Source organism: Corvus kubaryi, unplaced genomic scaffold (genome assembly GCF_017639235.1).
Source record: "Corvus kubaryi isolate FWS band 111438036 unplaced genomic scaffold, C.kubaryi_AGA036_p1.0 68, whole genome shotgun sequence".
NCBI lineage: Eukaryota > Metazoa > Chordata > Aves > Passeriformes > Corvidae > Corvus > Corvus kubaryi.
In genome coordinates, this window is record NW_024582056.1 from 32,291 (window position 1) to 46,646 (window position 14,356).

The 14,356-nt window shown below is 46.5% G+C and overlaps 1 protein-coding gene across 1 annotated transcript in view; it reads left to right on the top strand.

Moving 5' to 3' along the window:
- Positions 1-302: 302 nt before the first annotated feature.
- Positions 303-14,356, top strand: part of RNF152 (ring finger protein 152) — a 43,456-nt gene continuing 29,402 nt past the window's right edge. The window contains exon 1 of the mRNA XM_042048817.1: positions 303-458. The gene's annotated coding sequence lies outside the window, so the exon portion shown is untranslated. The remainder of the gene's footprint in view (positions 459-14,356) is intronic.

A 14,356-nucleotide genomic window follows, 5' to 3' on the forward strand; every position in this document is an offset into this window, starting at 1 on the left:
GGATGGCGGCAAGGTCAGTGGGCGCTCGCTGCCCGCCGGCGGGGCTCCCCTGTCGGCCTCCCCCCGGGGCGGCGGGCGATGCTCGCGCGCGGTGGATCCAGCGGCGGGGGCGCCTCTCCCTCCTCCTCTTCCCGGCGGGGAGCGGGGCCGCCGCGGGCGCGGATGCCCCCCGCCACGCCTCCCTCCTTCCCTCCCGCCCGGGCGAGGGGCAGACGCGGGTTTCGTAAGCGCCTGCCCCGGCCGGCCCCGGCGCGCTCGCGTGGCCGCGGCAGAGCGGAGCCCCCCCGGGCGGTGCCGCGGCGCGATGCGCGGTGCAGGTGAGCGGCCGAGCCGCGCCCGCGGCCGCCGCTGCGTCCCGAGAGGGCGCCGAGGTTACTTCGAAACCCGGCGGGGTCGCGCCTGCATCGCACCAGTGCTGTTCGGAGCGGAGGAGGCTTATCCGAGTGCTTTGCGAGCAAGTAAATTCAGATAACTTAGAGACGGGGTTTGGTGGGGTTCTTTGTTCCAGCGGGAGGTTCGGTGGTGGTTTTGCGTTGGTGTTTTTTTTTTTTTTTTTTTTTTTTTTTTTTTTTTTTGGGTTGATTTCCCTTCCCTTTCTTATTCCGGCAGTTAGCGGAGAAGATACGCCGTAACTCGGGTGCTGTCATTAAGTGCCAGACATCTCACCGGGGTTTTAGAAAAAGGCTTTAATTATTTTATTTAACCAGCCTGGAGGAGAGGCGTGAAGCCCCCTGCCCAGGTAGGATCCCCGCTCTACAGAGCGGCAGCACTCAGAGTTTCTTACGGCATTAGATGCCGTCTCCCAGCTGAGGTCGAGCTGCCAAAAATGTGATTTACGGACCCTGCCGATATCCGTCACCCAAGCGCTTTGTTCCGACACGCCGTCCGGTGGAGGGACTTCTCCGGGAGCAGCTCTGCCTCTCCTGAAATGTGGATACACTTAGGATATGTGCACCAGGGTGCCAGCCGGGGAGGCATTAAGAGTGGGTGTTTGTGTAATAGGTGTCTTAAAAAAAAAGGCAAAAAAAAAAAAAAAGCAAAAAAGCAAACAGGCTTTTGATAAGGTCCCATTAATTGAACTGTAAACATAGTAATTTCTCTGCGCTTGTTTGCTCACTGAAACTCTTCCTGCTTCTCATCGATACGGCCCGTGGTTTGTTTTTGCTTGCTTTTTATTTTTGTTTTCACCTAGTACGTTTTAGAGAGCTTTTGATACAGATTTACTTAGATTTTTTGGCTGATTTAGGCTGTTGGAAATTATTTGTAGTCTTTCAGCTTAGGATGAGTATGAAGGTCCTGTTCTCAGCCGTTCTGTACCACAGGCCTTTTTGAAATGCCCAGCGAGTCTGTAGAGCCTATGGGATGACAGGAGTAACAATTGTGGGAAAAACCCTTCTGCTGAAAACTCTGTTCTTGGCTATGTAACAGCGTGCGACTGGATTTTAGATTCTTACGAGCTTCATGAAAGGGGAAACGTAAAAGTAGTCCTGGCTGAGAAGTGCAAAGCTGGGATAGCCTTGTGCTGTTGCTGGCCGTGGCACTGGTGTGCCCATGGCTGTTGGGACGGGGTTCTGTGGAGAATTCCCGCTATGCACAAGCTGGCAGTACAGTTAAAAAGCCCAAGCCTCTGGCTCAAAGGTGTGAGGCCTCTCAGAGGGTTTGGACAGCTGGCCAGGTATGTGAAAACAAATGAAAACGATACCTGTTTCTTTGCTGCTTTTCTGGGGGGGGAAGAAAGTTGGTTGGACCACACCTGATGGAAGTTTTATATGCGTGTTGTGAAGTCTTCTTGGGAGTACTGGACAGTGCTGTGAGATACTCAGATTAGAAATGCCAGGAAGACAATAAATATTATTTTGGCCTTAATATAGTGTGTTTATATTATACATGCAACTGCAAGAACTCAGAATGAGCCTCTCATCCAAAGATCTGCTGGGGCTTAGCACAGTGCCCAGGGAATGAGCAGGTAGATGCTTCTGGGTGTTGGTCACCCTTCCCCAAGGGACTCACTTGATCCTTCAGTTTTGCCAAAATCCGTGGATATGTTTTTGTCATACTTGTTCCTGGCTCCAGTTTGGGGTTCTCACCTTGACCCTCGATGAACTAGATCAGGAACTCCATCAGCTGCAGTCCGATGGAGGCTTCAGCACAGTTTTAACTTCAGTCATGTGAGTTGCTGCAGTGAAATTAGAGGGGTACTTGGAAGCAAGCTTGCACATAAAGATTTTAAGCTCAGGGCTGCCTCTCATAAGCTTTCCAGGGTGTGAACGGCACATCGTTTTTCCTTGCATAGGGCTGAGAACACATGCCATACCGTGTTTGGGTTCCATCCAGAACAGCTGACCATACCCGGGACCAGTACTGGCAGAGTAGGAGCAGTGGTGCTTCTCTGCTGGAGTTTTATGGAGCATTAGTTTGTGCTTGGGGCTTGAAGTCTTGCTGGAAGCTAATGAAGCTTTTACTCCTAAATGCTCAAGTCATCCTTTCAAGCAGAATTTAGTTTTCTAACTCAGTGAAGTATTCTTCAGACTGTGACCCCAGTCAGTTGATGGGGCCTGGAGGATACAAATCTAGAGGTATGAATGGATCTAGATGATGCCCTGATCAGTTGATACGACTCTACCGAAGACTTGGTGGTTTGTGGTTCTGGTCACATGGCTGTTGACTTTGGGACCTGGCATAGGGATCCAGCCTTTCTAAGAAGAGTGTTCTTACACTGCCTTTTGTATACCTGTATTTATTTGTCAGCCAGTTCTGCAGCCCCCTTCCATACATCAAGTAGAAGATATTCAGGCAAGTAATGTCACTGACTTGAGTGTAGTTATTCAGCTGAGTAAATGGTGTGCAATCCGAGTTCAAAGCAGTAGATTTTGGGTGTGAGTGCTCTTTTTGTGCAAATGTGGGAAACTAATTTCCAGAGCCTGGGATCTTGCCATGCCTTAAATTTTCTCCTGTTCTTATTCTTTGCCTCTGTCCGGTGGGTGGGTGGGTGGGCTGGAAGTCAGATGGGAGGCTGGGCTTTCCTCCCCTTCACAGAAAGCAGCTCTTCAGAGAAATTCCACAGCTGTTTCTGAGTCTGTCTGGAGTTGCCTTCTTGCTTTGTCGCTGTTGTCTCCTCCTGCTGTGCTGTGCCCTGCGAGGGGAGCAGAGGAGCCCTTGGAACTGCTGTAGCTCTGTAGCATGATCTGTCACACCGAGCCGGGCTGGAGGAAAACCTCCCAGCCCTCATCAGTGCAGCCTCTCCCTGTGTCCGGGACTGTCCAGGGCTCAACATTTGCTGGTGTGACTGCAGCAGAGCTGCCCCCTGCCTCAAAGGCACCGATGGTGGCCAAGCACCAACAGCATGGGTTAAGGGGCGCTGGGGGTGTCAAGGAGAAGGATGCTAAAGTCTCTGGGATGAGTTCATTTCCAGGAGAAGGAGAGATGAGCCTCAGCTGCTTTCACACTGAGATCTGAGTAACAGTCCTTTAGCCCTGACAAAGCATTTCACCCCTTTCAGATGCAAATCCCCTTGCTCTGTCTGTTTTTCTGCTGCAGAAATTACCCCTTCAGAGCAACCCCCAGATGTAAATAAGTTTGAAATTTCCCCCTTCCTGCTCCAGATGTATAACATCTGGGTAGTTACAGAGCTGAACTGCACTGTGTGCTATGCAGCTCACAGGCTGGATTGGGCAAGGCTTTGTTTCTTGAGATGTAGCAGAACATGGAAACACCACTAATCAAACATCATAGTTTTCATCTGGTTTTATTTTACTTCATTTTAACTTAGTTTCCCCAGGAAATGAGTGCTGTTTGTCTTCTCTTTGGCCAGTTTCAACCAGATTGCACCAATGGTTGGCAGTCTGGAAGATCGCTAATTTCCCACTTGTGTTTGTTAAGAGTAGTGGGTGGCTGGGAAATCTTTGAAGCAATGCTCTCTGATGAAAACTAGACTGCTTACAGCTACTCTCTGTTCTGCCTGGTGGCAGCTGGCCAGCCAGGCATTGCATGTGTGGTGGTCAAACACGCAGCGCCTCTGTAGCCCTGGCCAATGTGCAGGGTATGTGTGGGATCCAGGGCAGGGGTGGGTGTGAGGTCGCATTGAAGGGAGCTGTGGGGGCAGGAGGGCAGAGGACACAGATGTTCCACAGATGTGTCCTCTTTGTTACTCTTCTTTGTGGCATGACTACCCTTTGGTTTGTCAAGATAAAGCCACTTGAGATTTAGGAAGGCTTGTGGGCTGACAGCCATAGCTTTCTTTGACCTCCAGGACACCTTGGGCTGAACTAAGGTGAGCATTGGAGCTGAGGGGAATGTACCCCCTGGGCAGGACTTAGGCAGAGGTGTGTGTACGTGGGCAAACTTGCACATGTGCAATGGCAGTATGATAATCTGGGTGTTCACTGGTGCCATCGTGTTGAATTCAGTAATAATTTGACACTGATAACATTCAGTGCTGTATATTTCTCCCAGAGTAGCTTCTGTGAGTGAATCCAGTCTTGGATTCCCTCACATCTCTCCCTCTCCCCAGAATTACTTCAGGTAGGTGTGCACTTGGGCTGAGGTGGTGCTGTGAGATGTCAGGGACATGCTTGTGTGTTGCTAAGCATCCCAGTATAGATGCAGCTGATCTGGCATGGGTGTCTTGAAGGGTCTGCCTCCAAAATCTGGACACTGGTGTACTAAGAAAAGCAACTTACCCTCACCCAGGCTGTGTCCATCCTAGACAGTATAGCTGTGCTGATATGGTGAGCAAATTTCTTCCAGACTTGGACTGAAGGAAAAGACAAGCAGTGACAGTAGAAATAGGAGTGTCAGAGGTGCCGAGCATTTATGGGATGCACATGCAATTCCTCACCCAATGCACATTTTGATGCCCTCTTTGTTGCTGCTGGTTGTCAGGCAGTGTATACCTGCTGTCCTGGGTCACAGAGCATGGCCCTGCTGAGATCACCAGTGTCAGGCTCTAATGTCAAAATACTGTGTGACGCCTTAGAGGGCCAAGGTAAATCTCAAACACCCATATAGATGTAGGTAAAACCAGACACACCTGTCAAGGTGAGGTGAAGGGAGGAACTGTAGAGCTGGCTCCCTGGCGTGGTTTACCGAGGATGTGGAGCCCCAAGTCATGCCAGTGATGCAAAATGCTATTCCCTTTCGGCACACAAAATCTCTGCCTGGGCATCTCTGGCATCCAGCTGTAATTCTCTACACTATTAGGAATATGCCACTCAGTGAAGCAGAACATCTCTTGCTTCCCTTCCTTTCCCCTCCATGAGCACCATCTCTGGCCACCGGTAGCTTGGCATGGTAAAGAACTCTGGTAGGTAAGAATGGACTTGGGCTTGGACAAGGCATTGCAGGGCCCTCCTCTGAAGGTGCCAGTCACCCAAGCTTCTGTGTCAGAAATCCTGAAGCAGGCAGATGTGGGGTAAAACATCGCTGTGGTATCTTCTTTGCCTGTTCTCCTTAACTGTCTTGTGCTACCTGTATATGTTTAGGGATGGTGCAGTGCTTTCTCTCTTAGCTTTTAAACTGAACTGAGCAGGTTGCATGCCAAGAGGGAAGGACTGCAATATTTCCATCACCACAGCGGATTTTCCATGGTGGAGCTCTTCCAAAAGATGTGCACTGAGAAGAGCTGGTATGACCCGAGTGCCTGGGACACTGCAGGCTCTGACTGCACCTCAGGGACTTGACAGCTCCAGGTTTTGCAAGCTCTGTTCTCTGAGGATGGGGAAAGATAGAAGTGAAACTTGCTTTGTTAGGTACAAGATCATGTAAAGCTTGTGGTAGTAGCTGCCAGCACCCCACAGACAAGGTGAAAATACTACTTAAAGAAAGAAATGGTGTGTGTTTGCAGCTGAGGACACACAAAGGCAAGTAAGACTTTTTTAAAAAGCATGAAGCATGTGTAGGGAGCATGCTGTCAGACAGCACTGCCTCTTGCCAGCTAATACCATCTGCAAATAAAACAAGTTAGGTTGTTGCTATTGCAGCTTCTTTCCCTCACAAAGCAGCCTGACCCAGACGCTGAGAAAGGTGTTGGCAATTGGCCTGAAGTTGGAGGTGTGCAGGGTAATTTACTTAAAAGACCCAATATAACAATTACCATGCCGGATGAATACATACAACTGTAATGTTTGCTTTCCAGTTGTATTTTATATGACACTCTCCCTGAAGTTGCTCCTTGACTGCATCTACCAGCAAACACAGCCTGGACATGATGGGCTTCATCCCTGACCTGCAGTTAGGAGCAATAATTACACTTAAACAAGTTTTAATGTGGAGGTGGGAGGGATTCAGTGTCTAGGGCAGAAGGCTCTTAGTGGGGTCATTTGGGATACAGGCATTGGGAGCTTTCCTTCTGACCTTGTGGAAAGCACATCAGCTGCTCAGCACCTCTGTTCATAAAATCTGATTTGTGACAATCAGTTTCAGAGTAGTTGATTGATAATGGTCTTGGTTTCCTCCTCTGAAACAACCCCAAAATCCCCAAATGTTTGTGCATGGAATTGAAGTATAAAGACTCTCCCTTTACTCTCCCTGCTCTTTACCTCAGATAAAGGTGGAAGAAAGGGAGTTGTTCACAGCCCTCTGCTGGAGGCATCCATCATGTCGGGAGCACAGGCTGCCGGTTGTTCCACATGTTATTAATGATGAAAATATATAAACATATGATCACATAATTGTGTTGCATTTAAAGTGCTTACAAAATAATGACATCAGGAGAACAGTGGCATTACAAAATCAGGTGTCCAAAAGCAATGAAGTTCCAGGACTAATGTTGCAGAACTCCCCTTTGCATCTGCATTATGATACAATCTTTAATTCTGTAATTGCATCATTTTTTCCCTTTCACAGAGTCCCTTTTTCACTGGATAGGTAATTGCTGCATAATTCATTTTTTCTTCCCACATTTACTTTCTGCATGTGTCTCTAAGTCTATTTATTTTACACCCTACCCAGACCTTGAGCTGGCTGAACAGTTGCTAATTCCTTCCTGGGGGGGTTTTTCTCAGGTGGGGAAGTTATTCTTGCAGCATCTCAGGTACAGGTACTGTCTTTGTTTTCATAGCTGAGGAATGAAGTCAAAGAGCAAATCAATCTCGGGTGATTTAAACACCTTCAATTTTGGTTGTGTCAAAGAGATACTTGGGTGTGATTTTATTTCCTGCTCATCCTAGAGTACCTGGCATGATGTAGCAGTTCATCTGCTGGAAGCACGAGGACAGCTGACCTCAGCTGCTGGTGTCTGTAGATTAGCCCTAAATGCCTTGACTTGAGGGTGGAACCACCCCATTAGGGGTCCCCTGAAGAGAAAACTAGTTTCAGAGACTTGGTGAGCATCTTAAAAGGTTGAGTGTGGAGCCAAGAAGGAGGTAGTTGCTGCCTGCAGGTGGTATGTCCAACTTCCTCGAGCAAGGTGATTGTCTCTCTTTCTTCCTGCATTGCTTTGTTCACAAATGTTTCTGACCCTCATTGAGTGAGGCAGGGTTTGAGGGACAGCTGTTGCTTTTATCACACAACCTTACTGTGTTTTTTTTGAAAGCAGGGCTCAAATGATTTGTGGTCATTGAATTGGAGAAAGAGACAGTGCAGATATATACAGAGGTTGGTCTTCATTATGATACTTTCTAATTTTGAAGTGATCAAGTTTGCAGTCTTTGTATTAAAAAAATAACATAGGTTTAAATGTAATTTTATAACTGTACAAAGGGAAAAGCAGGAGAGAAATAAAAATTAGGCATTGTCACATGAATCTGCAGTGGCCTGAGTCATCCAGAGAGCACATACCCTTGGGATGTAGCATTTATTTCTAACCCATGAGATAAGGGCCTGCTGGGGAAGCACTGGTTTGGCTATGGATGGTGGTCAGTGGCTAGAGTGGGATGACATGCTCAGCAGGTCATCTGGTGCTGTACTGGGGGGCTTTGCAGCCCAGAACTGAGATACCCTTAGATCCCAGGTAAGGATGGGGTAGGCAGAGTTGTGGTGCTTCCCAAGTCCTCTTTGACTTGGCTGTGTATGTTCTGCTATTCACTATGTGGCAGCCTAGTCATGCCCTTAAACTCGCCCTCCGCAGTCCTCCCTCCTTTCCCTCTGTTTCTGTGCTTCCCTAACAAATACCATCTGCTTCTCTCCATGTTTTTGGGTAACATCACTTTAGCCTGTTGTTTCTGGTGGCACGTAACATTTTCCAGACGTCCCAGATAGCCTGGTAGGGTTATGTACAATCTTGATTCCAGTGTAGGTCTGTAATTTTTTGCTTGTTCAAACTATAGATGAAGGCCAGCCAGGAAAATACCTTTGAAGCATTTTAGAGGATTCATCTTCCTTACGTTTAGACCAGAGCCATTACTGTGGGATCGTTTGAGATCAAGCAATGGGGAAATGGCTGCTTTAGGCCAGCTCTGTTCATAGCTTATATCTAAAGAATATGTTGTGTTCTGCCCTGTTCCTCAGTGTTTTGTTGGCAGCAGTCTTGCTTGATCCCACCTACCTTCTATGGGGTTGAATATTACACTGCAATTGCATCAGTTCATAGTGAGGAACCCTGCTTGCTCATGCTTTTATTATTTTCTGGAAGTTAATAGCAACATGATAGTACAAGAAAGAGTGTGCAGGTTCTGGAGGCTGAGTTTCCAGCTGAAATGCAAGTCGGTGAACTTGGCCACTTTCCAGAAGAGTGATGTCTGTAGTTCCAGCAAGTCATTAGATGTCTGCAAGTCTTCTGACCAATTTACAGTGGGTCTCTTCCTGCATCTTTACTCAGGGGATGGGGGGTGGTTAATACCAACCTCACACAGCAGCAAGAGAGGATGAAGCAGGCAATTTCTGATTGTGTTCAAATGAGCATAACAATAGGCTTTCTTTATGTACTTTAGGATTTTTTTGCCTCATCTAACTAGATGAAGAAAAGGGGATGTACCAGCAAGGAAAATGTGCTTGCCAACAAAATCAGGTCTTGGAACAGACCAGGCTGACCTGCAGTGAAATGGTTGGGATGGTAATAATTTAAAAGTCAGACTTGTGTTCTTGGGAATTTGTGATGTAAATCATGGCCATGATCACTGTAATAAACCATGTCAAACTCGATTAATAAAATAATGTCAGAGTGTCTTAAAAAGTTTCAGATGACTCAAAGGATTGTACACCTTTACAAAATAATTAATAAGCCAGATGCTAAAAACGAGCACCAACAGATTTTTCTCCTTGCGTTGCCACGGTGTGTAAGTCCAAGAGTCAGTATTTGATTGCTGAACTTCATGTATTTGAGAAGGAAAGACAATTAAAAGGAACATGGGACTGGTCTTCATCTCTTATCTGGAAGTTCTTGGGGATCCAGGGACTTTGTCTAGCCTGTGGAAGGTTGCTGTGAGAAGTGGCTTGTATCAATGGAGACATCTACACATCTTTAAGAGGTGGGGGAAGGGGGGGGGGGGGCAGGATAAACAACAAAAACCACTGCACACCACTGGCCTAGGCATCTCCAGCCTGGAAGGTGGTGGTGAGCCTTGGATTTGGTCTGAGCTTGGATAGACTTCACTTAATCCCTGATAGAACCTTGTTCCCTCTATTTTGTGTGTGTGGCTTTCTTTTGGAGTAAAGCATGTTTAGGCAGACCTTCAGGCACTGTAAGTTGCCATAGCTCCCCTGGGAAAGAAGCAACTCCTCTGTGGGGTGACCCCCATGTTAGGTGTGCCCTGCTGGCCTCTCTCCACCCCTGGTTTGCCTCCCTCCTCTCCTCTTCCTCACAGCATCTGTGGTCAGATGCTGAGAGGCAGGGGACAGGGCTTGGAAAAAGCTGGCTCAGCAGAGGAGGTGGAGAGCCAGCTGATGCCACTATTAATGTTCTTTCAAAATTGATGGATGAGATGATTACAGAATTGCAGAGGGAAGTGAAAGTTATCAGAATCCATGTTTTAATTGTATTCTGGATTGTTTTCAGCAGCCAGCTTCTGAGGTGCAGGACAGATCAAGCATTTTTTTGAGGATGTTGATGTGGGCTGCACACTGCACTGTTTTTAAAGAAAGAAAAAGATTGGGCCAGTCTGTTTTCCACACTCTGCTGCTCTCAGTCTTCTTCACTTGTCCTGTGTGATAGTATGCTGTGTCTAGACAGTAAATCAGATCTGAAAGACTGTCCTAATGCAGCGAGAGGAAAAAGAGGCTCTTGCAAACACCTGTGGTGTCAAGGTACTCAAACCTTTAAGGGATTCCTTGGTTCTGGACTTGTACTTTCCTCTGTGTGCCCTTCATCCCCAGGGAAAGAAGTGAGGATGATGGAGCTGTCTGGCTTGTGGTGACCAGCAGTGTGGGTCCTCCATGCTGCATGTCAGCCTTTGGGCACTGACATCTGCTGGCCTTTAACCTGAGGGAGATCCTTTTTCAGCTGATGAAGCCCTCCTGCTCAGTCTGCAAGTAGCAGTTGTGTGCTGCATGAGGTTTTCTTCCGGACAGGCATTTTCCTTGAGTATGCTTCACCCAGGATTGGACCAAAACACTCTCTTCTAAGTTTTGTTTTTCTTCAGGCTTTAAATAAACCAATTTTCTTTGTAGTATTTTTCATAGCTTTTCTTTCCTCTGTGACTGAGAACTTCTCCCCACAGGCTCCTTAATTCAAACATAACTTGCCATAATTCTGCATGTTTTGAAAAAGTACTTGCGTAGGTGGTTAAGAGAAGAAAGCATCAGCCTTGTTGCTTGCCGCCTCCTGCTTTCTCCCAAGTCAAAATCCAAGAATGGGACACCTTTCAGGAGTGAGCTCTTTAAATTAAAGTCCCAGTCTCAAAGTCCTGGCATCTTCATCAAACAAGCCTTCTTTTCCATCAGCTGCAGGTGAAGTTGCATAAGGGAAGGTATCCTTGGGGTCTTGGAGGGCTGCTCTGTTTCTGAAAATTAATAATTTGGGGCAGAGATGGTCTTCTGCCTCAATGCTTTAGCATGTGTGTTTCCTCCATCTCTCTCATACCTTTGGAAGGATTTCTGGGATCCAGCTGGGCTGTGAGGAGCTCCCCCATTTCTCCCTACTTACCTTCCTGGGACAGCAGCTGCAGTCCCAGTTGTGAGGTTTAGAAATTGGTTCTTCTTACTTCATTTCCTGCTCTGGAGCTGGTTGGTATTTTAATGTCTGTAAGCTAGCATTAGGGAGGGTAGCACACCAAGGAGCTGGACTGCTGTAAGAGGAAAAGTTCCTCCCATTCTCGCAGGCAGGAAAGCAGGCTTGTGAGATGTGGTCGTGATCCCTGTGAGTTCCAGAGGCGCCTTAGCTGAGCAGGCGGTAAGTGGGGAAGATGAGCAGTGGATCACAGTGGCTTTCTGACATCCTAAAGGACACAAAATCTTTGCAGTGTTTACTCTGAAAATATTCTCTCTGCCTTTCCAGAAGTGCACTGTTTACACACGCACAAACACTGAGATTTTGCAGTGTACGTGCTCGCGCTTTTTGTGCTGTGGGCACAGCTGGTAATGCTGATAGGAGGGTTTCTGTTGTACAAACGCTTGCTGCTTAGAAAGTAGAAATTTGCTGAGAGTGGCAGTGGAAGCCCAGCAATTCTCCTTCCAGTGAGGTAGGGAACTGCTGGTGGGGGCTGAGCTGTGCCACAGCAAGACCAGAGGTGCTGAAGTGCTGGCACTGTTTGGAATATTTAAATACTTAAATTCTTTAAACTTTTTTTTTTTTTTCTCTTAGCAATACTTTCCAGATCTATTTATTTAAAAGAAAACCTGAAATATGCTATTTTGCAGATGCTTGGGAGCCTGTTTTGTTCCTTTTGCCGTGGTAGATCTGTTAACGTCAGTAACTACAGCTACAGGTTGCTTGTCCAGGTGAAGCTTGTCTTTGCTTTTGTGGTACCAAGCCCTGTTTGATATGTTTTGATCTGATTCTTACAGAATTTCCTTTTGTTTGCTGCACTGTTCTGTATGGCAGTTTCCATGTAAATATTATGAGAACTGGCAGTATGGGCCTGATGCCAAGGGTAAGGGACTAATACAAATACATTTATTTTTATTTTGGAAGCTCTTGCAATTCACACTTCGCTGGCAGGGTGGTAATGATGTTTCACAGAAGAATGCCTTTCTTATCATTTTGATTTCAAAGTGCTCTAACAGGCTCCATCCACAGTCTCAGGCATGGCAAATGATGCACCAGGATCAGGGTCCATTCAGCAGCAGGAGATGGGGATGGAGATGGGCCTGGGGGCATAGGATGAGCCTGAGGTCCGTCCAGGATAACAGCACTGCTGTGGCATCCCCAGAGCATGGTGTGATGGCGCTGGGTGGGACTAAACAAGGTCATGTTTCCATATTTTAGTTGCCAGGCCAGTGCTGTGTTGCTTATTCAATGTTTTGTTTTAGGGGGACTGAAGATGTGTTGCTGTAGCTGAACAACGCCTCCTCGGTGAGATCCGAGATCCCTGCCTCTGCAGTACCTGGCTCTTCGGTGGGTGCAGAGCCAGGGATGGATGAGAGCCCTTATGGTAGCTGAGGGATTGCTTTGGCTCCCGATGCGTGGCTGTGCTCAGCTGGCCGTGTGAGGTACGGAGCGTTGTCGTGCAGAGGTTCTTTCAGTGGGACATGGCAGCTTTGGCACCCAGGGCTGTGCAGTCTGAGGGTACAGTGTTTAAGCTGGAGAGACACTTGATGAGAGGTCAAGATGGTTATTTGCATTACTGACGAGATGATTAGTAGACGGTGTTCATGGCTCTCATTAGAGACCTGTGGAAGATTGGGATCAAACAGAAGGATAGCTGTGTGTGTGTAATTTATGAGGCCTGCTGCTCAAACCTTCATTCGAGCTCTTAATTATTCCACAGTGGCAGTGGGGAGGAGAAGCTGGAAAATGCTAATTGTGTCCTGTGCTCTCAAATGGGAACAAAGGCAGCCATGGCATGTGGCCCACAGAGGCTTAGATGCTCCTCTATTCTGTGGATCAGGAGCGCAGTGCAGGGGATCTGATTTTCATATCTTCTGAAGTCTGTTTAGAACTGACGATTGGCTTTCTTTGTATAGAAATACCCATTTAAAAAAAAAGCTGAAATCAAAAGGCCAGGCTCTTTGGTCCAAAACTATTTGTTCCTGGTATTTGTCGCATGCTTAGTTGACTGAATTAATCAAATGGAAAATGCTTTTTCCCAAACCAGAAAACTTTCATGAAAAGAAATGTATTAGACCTATTTTTTAAATTTAAAAGCAAAATACAAAAAGATCCCTCTTCACTGCTTCCTTCTCTCACCCTCTTTGTTCTATGTTTTTCTTGGTGGCAAAATGAGAAAAGTAAAAGGTTGAAGAAAAAGTTTTGAAGGTGCATTCACACATGTATGTATGGAGGAAAAACCCAAAATACATGGATGCTTTTGACTTACCAAAAATAGGCTAGTGAAAATCAGTGATTTATGTAAATTTACTTGTTTTAAAAAGATGCATTTAGCAACTTGCAGCAACTTTGCGAGTTACTCCACTTTGTATTCTGGTGGTACATAAACATAGGCTTAATTTTCCACTTTCTTGCCCCTGCATATCCTTTTCTAACTTACAGCACAGTCGCTGTTCATTTAAAACTAGTCTAGGATATTGAATAGCCATGTCCAATTAATTTTCTTTCAGGTTATTGGCTTTTTTTTTTTTTTTTTTGCTATTAATTAGTATTAGAGGTGGTGGCAACTCCTAGCTCTGAAGTGTGCAATACACTTCTTTGAGTGTCCTGACCTTCGTCACAGTTCGGGAGCCTCTCTTCTCCATTTCCTTCGTGACACGTGTCTGAGCAAAAGCCAGGGACTGCTTTAAGAGGGTCTGAAGTCACGGGTGTGATATGCTGCATACTTTTGAGATGTATCAGCTTCCCCCTTTTGTAAATCAAATCATACTGCGTAAGGTGCAGATCCTGTTATATTTCAGCTAGGCTTGCTTATTCTGTGGAAGGGATGCATGCAGTTGTCTAGGTGGATGAAACTGGTTTTGAGTGTTTCAGTAATGCCACACATGACAGAAATTCTGAGCTTCTTTGTGTGAAATTCCTCTTCCTTTTCAAGAGAGGAAAATCCTTGACAGGACTTTTAAAACCTGTTGTGATATTGTGGGTTAAGTAATTACTCTAGGATCACATTAACATTTTCTTTTCTTGCCACTTTTCCAATTGTGTCAAGATTTGCAGGCAAGAAAAAAGAAAAGGAATGTAAGAGAGCAGTTAGTTTGTTTGGGGGGTTGTTTGTTTTACTTCTTTAGTACATCTTGTCTGCATCTGGTTCCTGGCAGCATTTTGTGACCTCCAGTGGATCTCATGAGTGTTTTCCATTGGGAGCCCCGAGCAGGCAGAAACCTACAAGCCAAAGCTCTGAAGGTACTGAACTGCCCAAAAGGAACAGCTTCTTGT